The sequence below is a fragment of the Nyctibius grandis genome, chromosome 4 (assembly GCF_013368605.1).
Source record: "Nyctibius grandis isolate bNycGra1 chromosome 4, bNycGra1.pri, whole genome shotgun sequence".
Taxonomy (NCBI): domain Eukaryota; kingdom Metazoa; phylum Chordata; class Aves; order Nyctibiiformes; family Nyctibiidae; genus Nyctibius; species Nyctibius grandis.
This window is the reverse complement of record NC_090661.1, coordinates 70,537,128-70,549,390: the sequence shown is the minus strand read 5'-3', so window position 1 is coordinate 70,549,390 and position 12,263 is coordinate 70,537,128. Positions and strand designations below refer to the sequence as shown.

The 12,263-nt window shown below is 46.2% G+C and overlaps 1 long non-coding RNA gene across 1 annotated transcript; it reads right to left on the bottom strand.

Annotated features, from left to right (window-relative positions):
- Window positions 1-8,762: 8,762 nt before the first annotated feature.
- LOC137662861 (uncharacterized) lies at window positions 8,763-12,019 on the bottom strand. The gene is made up of 3 exons (XR_011048064.1): window positions 11,920-12,019; window positions 11,657-11,767; window positions 8,763-9,364 (listed from the first exon to the last, which is right to left on the bottom strand). It is a non-coding gene; the product is annotated as an uncharacterized lncRNA (long non-coding RNA).
- Window positions 12,020-12,263: the final 244 nt, after the last annotated feature.

Sequence of the window (12,263 nt, the reverse complement as noted above, 5' to 3'; positions counted from 1 at the left end):
AGAAAAATGCATTAGCAATGTATATCGTGGCATACCACTTGGCTGCCTTGACTCCAGTTCGTATTGAAGTTCTAGCATGTCTGGCACAGCAGCACTCAGCGGTGGCGTAACTTCATTTAGGCCACGATAGTCCACAGTTAATCTCCATTCTCCATCAGACTTTTGCACTGGCCATATAGGACTATTAAAGGGTGAGCGAGCCACGCAATCACTCCTTGATTTTCTAATTGCCTAATCAGTTTATGAATGGGGATCAGGGAGTCTCGATTGGTACGATATGTCGTTCGGTGCACCGTGGTAGTAGCAATTGGCACCTGTTGTTCTTCAACCTTCAGCAACCCCACAACAGAAGGATCTTCTGAGAGGCCAGGCAAGGTAAACAGCTGTTTAATGTCCTCAGTCTCTACAGCTGCTATACCAAAGGCCCATCTATACCCTTTTGGGTCCTTAAAATACCCTCTCTTGAGGTAGTCTATGCCAAGGATGCACGGAGCATCTGGGCCAGTCACAATGGGGTGCTTTTTCCATTCATTTTTAGTTAGGCTCACTTCGGCCTCCAATACAGATAACACTTGAGATCCTCCTGTTACTCCTGAAATACTGATAGATTCTGCCCCTTTATGATCTGATGGCATTAGGGTGCACTGTGCACCAGTGTCTACCAAGGCTCCATACCTTTGTGGTTTTGATGTGCCAGGCCATCGAATCCACACAGTCCAATAAACTCGGTTGTCCCTCTCCTCCACCTGGCTGGAGGCAGGGCCCCCCTAATTAAGAAATGGATTCGTGCTGCTCACAGGGACTGGACCTTCATTTCTCTATTCACACTTCGGAAAAAGGGATTTGAGGCCCATCTACCCTGACTGGGGTCCTGCTTACTGGTACTGGAGCAGCCATCCTTCTAGAAAAATTCTCTCTGGTATTTCTGTTAGCTTGCAACTCACGTACTCGTGCCTGTAGGGTACTGGTAGGTTGTCCATGCCATCTGCTCATGTCCTCCCCATAACCACGCAGGGCAAACCACAGGATACCTCGTGATGTGTTCCGTTTCCTTTGAGCTGGTCCTGTAGGAGAGCGTTTTCTCCTAACAGCTGCAACGCGCGCCTGTGTAGGTAGAGAGTCAAGTTTATTCTCGATCCTGGACAGTTTGTCTGACAGTTGTTTAAATGAGTCCTTGTTTTCCTTAGTCAGTTTTTCCACAGCCGAGATGCGTGCCTGCAGTGGGGAAGAAATACTATCTTCATAACTGTCGCATACAGTTAGCCATTTTACCCACAGTAGAACGTGCCGTATCATCTTCCCCCCATACTAATATTGACAATGTATGGGTATATGTCGGTGGAGCATTCTTCACAACCTTCCGGAACATGGATCGGTTGCATTCCACTTCATCAGGATCTACAGGATCTACAACTTCCCGTGGGTGTCTATAAATGATCTCTTGCACAGCTAGTTCTCTAAGGTAGTTAATACCTTTTTCTATAGTGGTCCATTTGCTTAGGTGGCTCATAACATCATCTTTATAGGGATACCTGCTCTTTACAGCTGACAAGAGTCGCCTCCAGAGACTGATAGTGTTTGACTTTCTTGCGAGCGCCTTATCAATACCACCATCTCTGGACAGGGATCCCAGCTGTCTGGCTTCTCTGCCATCTAATTGCATGCTATCTGCCCCATTATCCCAGCAGCGGAGCAACCAGGTAATAATAGGCTCACCGTCATAACGGCTGAAGTCTTTCCTTATATTTCTCAGGTCCTTCAGGGATAAGGAGTGGTAGGTTATCTCTACCTCCGAGTCCTCCTCTTGTGATAGTTCTGCTTTAGAAGGACCTTGCTTCTGTGATGGGTCTGCTTTAAAAGGACGATCGAGGAAACCCCCATCTGTGTCGGGCCCTAACTCTGCCTGAGAAGGGCCCTCACCTGGGTCATGTGATGGCTCTGCCTTAGAAGGCTCTGAGTCATCATCCTTCTCTTCACGAGCTGATTTCTTTCGGTATTTCTTCCTGGTTACAGGAGCGATTGGTACAGATTCGGTAGATGCTGGGGTCTGAGTAGATGCAGTGGCTGTCGTGGGAGTGCTGAGACTCGTTAGAGTCTGAGTAGCTGCAGTGGCCATCTTGGGGGGTGTAGCAGCTGCGGTGCAGGCTGCCGAGATTTCAGTGGATTTAGTGGCTGTAGTGGCAGCATAACACCTACACCCGTCCCTGCACTTATATTTAATCTTATCCCACATCAGAAACACATTCAGGACAACCGAAAATAAAAACATGCCACCTAGACAGCACCATCTTAACTTTGCAAAATCTAGTGGAATCACCTTGGCAGAACAGGAGAAGGTACTATTTCCCAAAGTAAAATTGGAAGTGTAATCATTAACACAATCAGCTAAAGGACGCCCGGAGTGCGCAGATGAAGTCGCCGCTACCGATTCGCAATAAAGCTGCCCATCATTGTGTCATAGAGATAAGAGATCGGAATAGGAACTGCCCAGTTTATCACGGCATAAATCAGTACCAAACCCCATAGCAAAGCGAAACATTTCGAGCAGCTCCCACTGTTAAACCACATGTAAACATTCATAAGAAGCAAGCAATAATATGCTGCATGTGGCAAGTAAGGTATTATTACACTTAACTCTGTATAAAGCTCTATAAAGAGATGGGATAACACAGCGCTCAAAAATAACATTACCATCTTAGCTATCTGTTTTAATTTCCAACCCCTCGTAAATCTCAAAGGAAGAAATCTGATACTCTCTTGGCTGAGCTCTCTGGATCTCCTCCCACTGGAGCTGGGATTCAACTTATCAGAGTAGCCTGTCGGAGCTTCTCTACAGCCCCACGCTGGGCGCCAATAAATCTGTCACGGTTTAAAGCTGGGCCGGCTATTAAACCTGAGGCAGACGCTCTCTGTTAACCCTCCCCCCCCACCCAAAGGGAAAGTGAAAGGGAAAAGGGAGAGAGACTTATGGGTTGGAAAGTTAAAACAGTTTTAATAAACTATAATAATGAAAAAAAAAGTATATAATAATATTTGGAATAACCAAATATATACAAATATATACAAAACCAAGTTCGAGCTCCCCCGATGTCGGCCACGTCACCACTGGCACTGCAGGGCAGGCTCCGGGAAGGCCCAGGCTGGGCCCAGCGATGGTCGAGAGCTGAATTCAGGGATGCACAGATCGGGATCGGGGGAGCAGGAAAACAGACGGAGTCCTCCTTGGACACCGGCCAAAAGCTCAAGCCGCAGAAGCAGCCCCCGAAGCAGCAGCAGCACCCAAAACCAGCAGGCAGAAGAGGCAGAAGGCGGCAAGGGGCGCAGGGGCGAGACCCTCGTGATCCCCAGCTTTATACTGCAGAATGACGTGTATGGGATGGAATACCCTCGTTGGTCAGTTTTGGGTCCCTGCCCTGTCCGCCTCCTCCCTGCAGGTGCGACCCCCCCCCTTCGGCTCTTCACTTGTAAGCAGTGAGGAATTCAGCAGTGGCCTTGGTTTCTCTACGAACAAGTACAGCAAGAGCCTTTCTGCACAACATCCCTACAGGTGCCTCAGCGATAACTACAAACTTCGAGCGTTATCAGTCCTGGAAGCAGACACTGTCTGCAAAACATGCAGTTAGTTTCAGAAAGTGCAGTTACTTAGAAGAGACGTGCTGAAAGCAAAAATCACTGAAAGGAAAATTGGCCTGCTTTAGGCCAAACCAGGACAGCACTGCTGCTGGGAAAGTTGCAGTGAAGGTCTGATTCTTGGTAAAATTAATTTTTCAATATAAGAAAATATTCTAAAGGTTTAAAAGTAATTTTGACTCATGAAAATATTTTTTGACTACAGAGTTTTACATGTGATGTTTCTAGGCGACGATATCTGAGGATTGGTAAATGGGATAAGAAGCCATTCAACCTCTAGGTCACTGTGAATCCCGGCCCAGGCTGGTAGTGACCAAAAGTCGTTACTACTGATGCATGTTCTGTGACCTTTGTCAGATGGGTTGGCAGTTGCAGGTCAGGTTTTCTCAGTTGCCTCTCGGTGTCAGAGGCAGTCCTTTTAGAACAAAGTCACAGTGGCTTTGGATGGCGTGAGAGTAGCCTGCGGAGTCACTCGGTGTGTTGGACCTATCCTGGGTAGTGCTTCCTAACGTGCGACGTGGTGGCACTTTTGACAAGGAACATTCTCTGGATGTGTTTAAGAAAAGCCTGGACATGGCACTTAGTGCCAGGTCTAGTTGACAGGGTGGTGTCAGGGCAATGGTTGGACTCGATGATCCCAGAGGGCTCTTCCAACCTGGTTGATTCTGTGATTCTATTCGCTTAACACTGGGTGTATTTAAGAGGTTGTACATAACAGCAGCCTGTGTGTGTGTGTGTGTGTGCCTGCTGTAAGTATTCTCTAGGTTGTCTTTACTACTCAATGTAGATTGCGTTTCTACTTCATCAGTGGTGTCATGGTTTAAAGCTGGGCCGGCTATTAAACCTGTGGCAGATGCTCTCTGTTATCCCCCCCCCTCTCCCCCCAAAGGGAAAGGGAAAGGGAAAAGGGAGAGAGACTTATGGGTTGGAAAGTTAAAACAGTTTTAATAAACTATAATAACGAAAAAGAGTATAATAATGATAATAGAAATAATCAAATATATACAAATATATATACAAAACCAAGACTGAGCTCCCCTGAAGTCAGCTACGTCACCACCGGCACTGCAGGGCAGGCTCCGGGAAGGCCCAGGCTGGGCCCAGCGACAGTCGAGAGCTGAATTCAGGAATGCACGGATCGGGATCGGGGGCAGCAGGAAAACAGACGGAATCCTCCTTGGACACCGGCCATAGCAGAAAAAGAGCGAGACCCTCGTGATCCCCCCGCTTTATACCGAGAATGACGTGTATGGGATGGAATACCCTCGCTGGTCAATTTTGGGTCACGTGTCCTGTCTGCTTCCCCCTGCAGCTGTGACCCCCCTTCGGCTCTTCACTCGTAAGCAGTGAGGAATTCAGCAGTGGCCTTGGTTTCTCTAAGAACAAGTACAGCAAGAGCCTTTCTGCACAACATCCCTACCGGTGCCTCAGCGATAACTACAAACTTCGAGCGTTATCAGTCCTGGAAGCAGACACTGTCTGCAAAACATGCAGTTAGTTTCAGAAAGTGCAGTTACTTAGAAGAGACTTAGCTGAAAGTAAAAATCACTGAAAGGAAAATTGGCCTGCTTTAGGCCAAACCAGGACAAGTGGGTGTGTGTAGCAAAACAAGTCATGGAGTTAGGGTAAGATTAAGGAGCTCTGTGGTAAGCTTTGGGGAGTTTCACGAGAAATCGTACTTCAGTCTTGTGAAGTTCATCATATTTCCTCAGTGTCTTCCAAATTCTTCTCGCTCCAGCCTTTCCACTGTTGGTAGACCTCTTTCAGTTCAAATATCCAACTTGTTTTCAGTTTCCAACCATGTAGCACCACAACATGTAACTCTCTTCTCACAGCAAATGGAAATGGGAAACTTAACCGTCATGTTACAGTACTTATGTTATAGTGGTCTTCCCCATTTTGACCAACTAATACTATATGAGTCCCTCAGTTGAAACTGAGAAATCAGTTGAAAGAGAGAGATCAAATCCAGCCATGTTAGAAAGCATTATTTCCATCCTTATTAACGTGGATGAAATCTCTCCTTAGGTTGAGAATTTCTTCTGTATGGGATCTCCATTAGCAGTGTTTTTGGCATTGCGTGGCATCCGTCCAGGAAACAGCGGTAGTCAAGATCATATTCTGCCCAGAACAATTTGTAACCGCTTACTAAATATTTTTCATCCAGCAGATCCAGTGGTGAGTTTTCATTGTAGTTGCAAGCTTTTACCTTGGCTATTTTTAAGCATCAGCTGTGTGATAATGTGTGATCTTCAAAGCGTGTGAATCAACGCAAGTGTGTTCCAGCACGGGACTGTTTGTTAATGATTATTGTACAATGTCTTGGGTTTTATAACTGTAGAATAACAGTTTTTACAAATAACTGCCTTAAAACATATACTTTTCTTCTTTTTTCATATTAATAAGATTCGAGATCACTCTGCTTTGTTTTTCACAGAGATGTAAGAAATAATCCTTCTCAGTCAAGTTCCAACTTGGGTTTAACTTTCTGACTTCCATTAAACATCATCTGTCCAAAGATACTACTGCTGGTAAAAAAGGCTCCACAAGCAGTTTACAAGATACTATAGAAAAACAAAACCTCTTTTTTTTTTTTCCCAAGGGGTCTGGAGTAACAGATTGTTGGAGGGTGGGATAGTACTTGGGAGGGCAGTGTTGGTTAGATTCATTCTGCCCTTATACTCTTCCATAGGCAGCCAGTGTTTGCTGGTATCAAAGGGCCTTTGATCTGTATCACCTTGGCAACTTCTTTGATGCAAGCTTGGTTTGGGATTTCATGCTTACTGTAGAATAGTAATTTGGCAATGCTTGTGTGTTCAAACTCTACGTGAATCTGAGTATCTTCAGACTTCAATCCAAACATGCTGGTTCTGCTCATCTCAAGATCGTGTTCAGCTCCAGCTACTCCAAAACTAGAATTTTCCTGGGACATCGAGGACAATTGGTCAGGCTGCAATCTGTGGTCCCAGTCTACAAATTAAGTTAAAGAAGCGTAGAATGCTTTTCTACATTTAAGTAAACAAAGAAAAATAAAGAACCGATAGAAAATGATTTTTTTAATAAGCACACCAGTTCATGGTTTGCACAGGGATCAATGAAGAGTCATTAAACTGTTTACGTAGCCAGTTCCTCCCTCTCTGTTGCGTTGTGCAGAATCAGTTTAACTGTGTGTAGTGGAAACGCTGCAGAGAAATGTGCAAATGTGAGTGCACAAGCACTGGGGCAGCTAATCTGTCTTCCAGGCTATGAAAATAGGCTGGAGGTTAGAGGAGGCTCGGAGGTGACCTTAGTGCAGTCTACAACTACCTGAAGGGAGGTTGTAGTGGGGTGGGAGTCGGCCTCTTCTCCCAGGCAACTAGCGATAGGACAAGAGAACACAGCCTCAAGCTTCGCCAGGGGAGGTTCAGGTTGGACATTAGGAAGAATTTCTTCTCTGAAAGTGTCACTAGACATTGGAAGGGGCTGCCCAGGGAGGTGGTGGAGTCACCATCTCTGGAGGGGTTTAAGAAAAGCCTGGACATGACACTTAGTGCCATGGTCTAGTTGACGTGGTTGATGTCAACTAGATGGTTCCAACCTGGTTGATTCTGTGATTCCGTAAAATAAAAGTGAAGCAGAACATAACTCCACCATTCTGTCACTTTCTCGGCTTCACTCATTACAGATATTTCGGATTTGATGGTGGAGAGGACTCTGTGTGGTAAGGGAATGTGGTTTTTCAGTCTTGACACTCAGGATTTTCTTTTCCCAATTCCTCTTGCAGGCCTATAGATTAGAACCTTTAATTCTGAAACACTACAGCAACATTTCGCCTGTCCAGATCCACTGGTACAACACTGCAAACCCTCTACCTTATGAGCACATGAAACCAAGTTTTCTCAACCCAACAAAAGAAACTACCTCAGTTACTGACAGCGAAAGCATTTCGACTGGTCCGAGCCCAGCTACTTCACCAGTCATGGTTCGACGCCACTACGGGGAGTCTATAACAAACATAGGCAAAGCGAGTATATTGGGTAATTATTCTTTATGGCTTTTTTTTCTTTTATATAGGACCTTCTTGGTTTTTTTTTCCCCTCCATGCTGAACGCAGGAGCTGCGAGTATTGGGAAGGGCCTCAGTGGGATGCTTTTTTCAAGATTTGGTCGGTCTAGTCCAGCCACCCCACAGACACTCGAGACGGGAAAGGATGGAGCCGAGGAGGACGACAAGAAGGCCACCACCGTTGGGACGCCGCCTTCCCTGCACAGCAGCTCGGGCTTTCTCGAACCCACAGGTTAGTGACGAGTCCACCTTCAAACCCCGTGGAAACAAGACCTTTAGTGGGCTGCGTCTGTCTGTTGGAGGAGGCTGGAAATGCCATGACAACATGTGCCACTGTTTGATTTTGTTGGTTTGCTCTAAGGTGATAAATATTATCATAGAATCACAGGATGGTTTGGGTTGGAAGAGACCTTAAAGATCATCCAGTTCCAACCCCCTGTCACGGGCAGGGACACCTTCCACCAGACCAGGTTGCTCAAATCCATTCCTGCTTTTTGAATCTCTTAAGGCTGTCCATGGACTGACTCCTTGTTCTCCCTTTTATCCTTTTTTCTTTCAAAGGAGGTTTATCTGTGTATGTGTTTGTACATACATGCACAACACTTACACATGTGTATGCATGTATGAATTTTGGCTAATGAAATCTGCATATTAGTCGTTCCCAGACTCCCACTAGGAAAAGCAATATGATTGCTGCAGAAGAGAATCCCACAGACCATTTATCATAAAATGGATTTACAGAATCACAGAATCAGTCAGGTTGGAAGAGACCGCTGGGATCATCGAGTCCAACCATTGCCCTGACACCACCATGGCAACTAGACCATGGCACTAAGTGCCATGTCCAGGCTTTTCTTAAACACCTCCAGAGATGGTGACTCCACCACCTCCCTGGGCAGCTCCTTCCAATATCTAATGACCCCTTCTGAGAAGATTTATTTAAATTTCCCCATACATTTGGAATTCTGAAGCAACCTGGATTTAAAGGCATGTAGGACTGGAAACAGAAGCTGCCTTTGTCCTGATCTGAACCGCCCAGAGCAGAAAGTGCAATGTTAGCAGCTGGTTTTCTGGAAAAATATAGGTCCTTCCTTTACAGAAAATCATACTTGATTTTATTTCCAAACTTCTCATTGGCACTGTTGCAAGGCGGGGGTTTTTGCAATCTAAGGAGTCACAAGTACGTGGTAGCTTGTGATAGCATTCACATGATACATCGCTGTCTGTTCATCGCTGCTAATTTCAACAGATAACCTGTCTGAGTCAGTATTTGAGGCCAGAGACTTTGTTTTAAACTCGAGGAAAAACAGAGTGGCAAGACTGCGAGTATTGTGAAGCTGCTGGTGAGGTCCTTTCGGGGGGGTTTGGCACATCAGGGGCCTTCTGCATGGCCCCTGCAAGCCCGTCCCCGCTCCGCAGAAGGAGAACGCGGAGCGGAGGCCAGCGAGGCTGCGAGCTGAGTGATGCAATCTGCCAAAGGATTCGCTTCGGAGCGGGCGGCCGCTCGGCTTGTGCTGGGGTTTGGCTGCCTCCCAAGCTCCCGTAACGGCCCCTCGTCGGAGGGAGACGGAGTCGTTCGGGGCGAACTCCCTGCAGCGAATATGTGCGTCTTGGTGGAAACGACTGCGGTTGTGGTGTCCGAGGGCTCCGGCTCCCTCTCCTTGCTGGTTTGCAAAGCGGTGCGATGCTCCTGTGAAAAGGACAACGACACGTCATTGGAAGGCACGTCGTTCCCCGAGCTGCCGCCGCGCCGTGACTGCGATGCTCCTCAGAACGCGCTTGTTGAGCCAAGAATTAAAATTCCTTGAAACTGGCTTTGATAAACGGCCGCATTTTTTACTCAATATGGGGTTTTGGCTTTTGTAGCTAAGCAGGCTTTTAGTTTTGTCCTTTTTGTTCTATTGCTCCTTGTAGAGATTTTTCTAACCGCTAAAATGCCTTAACAATAGGTTAGCCATTGGCCCAGTTAAACATGCAGCGAGAATCGCTTTGAATGTGGTATTAATCAAACCCACCACTGAAATGAAAGGATGACTGCTGAAATATATTTGGAATAATCTGGAAACGAAAAAGGGCTAGTGCTGTGTAGGGACGGCTGGTTTTCAGACAGGGCTCATAATGCTGGGTATAGTCTCCTTGTATAGCTATGGAAGATGCGAAAAGTTCATTTATTTCGGAAAGTTCTGAGCATCCACCTTCTGAAAGTCAGTGTTTCCTAATGGGGCCTCAACATTTTGCTGGATACTTCTGTGTAGTTATCATAAGGAGCATAAATAGATCACAGAATCAGAGAATCACAGAATTAATCAGGTTGGAAGAGCCCTCTGGGATCGAGTCCAACCATTGCCCTGACACCACCATGTCAACTAGACCATGGCACTAAGTGCCATGTCCAGTCTTTTCTTAAACACCTCCAGAGATGGGGACTCCATCACCTCCCTGGGCAGCCCCTTCCAATGGCTAATGACCTTTGCTGAGAAGAAATGCTTCCTAATGTCCAACCTGAACCTCCCCTGGCGAAGCTTGAGGCTGTGTCCTCTTGTCCTATTGCTAGTTGCCTGGGAGAAGAGGCTGACTCCCACTGCACTACAACCTCCCTTCAGGTAGTTGTAGACTGCAATAAGGTCACCCCTGAGCCTCCTCTTCTCCAGGCTAAACAACTCCAGCTCCCTCAGCCGTTCCTCGGAGGTCACACCCTCCAGACCCTTCACCAGCTTGGTCGCCCTCCTCTGCACTCGCTCCAACACCTCAACATCTTTCTTGAAGTATAAGATGGGAGCTTCCAATACATGAACAATCCCCCAACAAACAGGTAGCTGAGGGCTATCTTGCTTTTCCTGCAAGGCAGACGTACACAAACGCATTAAAAGTGCCTTGGGCATGTTTACACATGCTGCCATCCCATCTGACACAAATGAAATGACACGTGTGCACACATTTTGCAAGAGGTATGAAGAATCTCGGCTCTATGGACTCCCATTGCTCTGAATGGGCACAAATGCATGAAAATGTCGTAAAAAACCTTCCCATTTCTAAGCTGCTGATACAGACCCATTTTAGACAGCCATTTCTGCTCTAAAGAAATGACATTGACTGTACTTTTTGCTGTTTCTCTGCTCCTCTCACTCTTAAAACTCTATTTTGATTACTATGGATGACTACGGAATACTTACAAAGTGTTAGTACTCTTTATGCAGGGTCTCTCCTACTGGAAAGCAGCTCTGCAGAGAAGGACGTGGGTGTTCTGGTGGACAACAAGCTCACCATGAGCCAGCAATGTGCCCCTATGGCCAGGAAGGCCAATGGTGTCCTGGGGTGCATTAGGAAGAGTGTAGCAAACAGATCAAGGGAGGTTATCCTGCCCCTCTACACAGCCCTGGTGAGGCCACATCTGGAGTAACTATGTGCAGTTCCGGGCCCCCCAGTTCAAGAAAGACAAGGAACTACTGGAGAGAGTCCAGCAAAGGGCTACAAAGATGATCAGAGGACTGGAGCATCTCTCTTATGAGGAGATGCTGAGAGAGCTGGGTCTGTTCAGCCTGGAGAAGAGAAGACTGAGGGGGGATCTTATCAACACTTACAAATACCTCAGGGGTGGGTGTCAAGAGGAGGGGGCCAGACTCTTCTCAGTGGTGCCCAGTGACAGGACAAGGGGCAACGGGCACAAGCTGAAACATGGGAAGTTCCATCTGAATATGAGGAGGAACTTCTTTCCTCTGAGGGTGCCAGAGCACTGGCACAGGCTGCCCAGGGAGGGTGGGGAGTCTCCTTCTCTGGAGATATTCAAAACCCACCTGGACGCGACCCTGTGCAATGTGCTCTGGGTGACCCTGCTGTGGCAGGGGGTTGGACTGGATGATCTCCAGAGGTCCCTTCCAACCCTTAACCATTCTGTGATTCTGTGAAACCTCTTACATTCCTAAGTCCAGTCCGTTTCAGCCTCTATATCCTGCTCTAGTAAAACATATATTATCACACTTACTTCATCTCTGTAACGAGGACTTGTATAATACATGATATCCATCGTGGTGCTGTACAGCACATCCCTTTAAAGCTCGTCGTACTCTATCTGAAGTAATTGAGTCCACAGTGTCTGGAAAAAAAAGAGACTTGAGTTACATGCAGGAGAATAATAAAATCCAAACAAGGCACGTGCAGAGAACACGGCATGAAACTTCTGGCGACTATTTTGCAGACTGCAGCTACTGGAACAGCAAAAGGACCAGTAAGTAAGTAATAATGTACCTCCATCGAGGGTAAGTTTTGATCTCCATTCCACTGGGAGAAATTCAACATGCGTTGCAAGATTGGAAAAATACTTTTCCTCTATTTTTCTTACATTATCTCTCATCCTATAAAAAAAGAAAAGAAAAAAAAGAACATGCTGCTGTAAGGACTACTGTTAGTGCTCTTGTCAAATAAAGCCAACACATCCAGGAAAAACACATTTTTACATTTCTACTGTTCAAATACAGCAATGCTTGCTAACACAGGTAATAACCTCACCTCATGCTTTTGTTATAAACTACTTAAATTCTCATATAATGAAAAATTACATTACATGCTCCAAAGAAAGAGTTTAAACAACT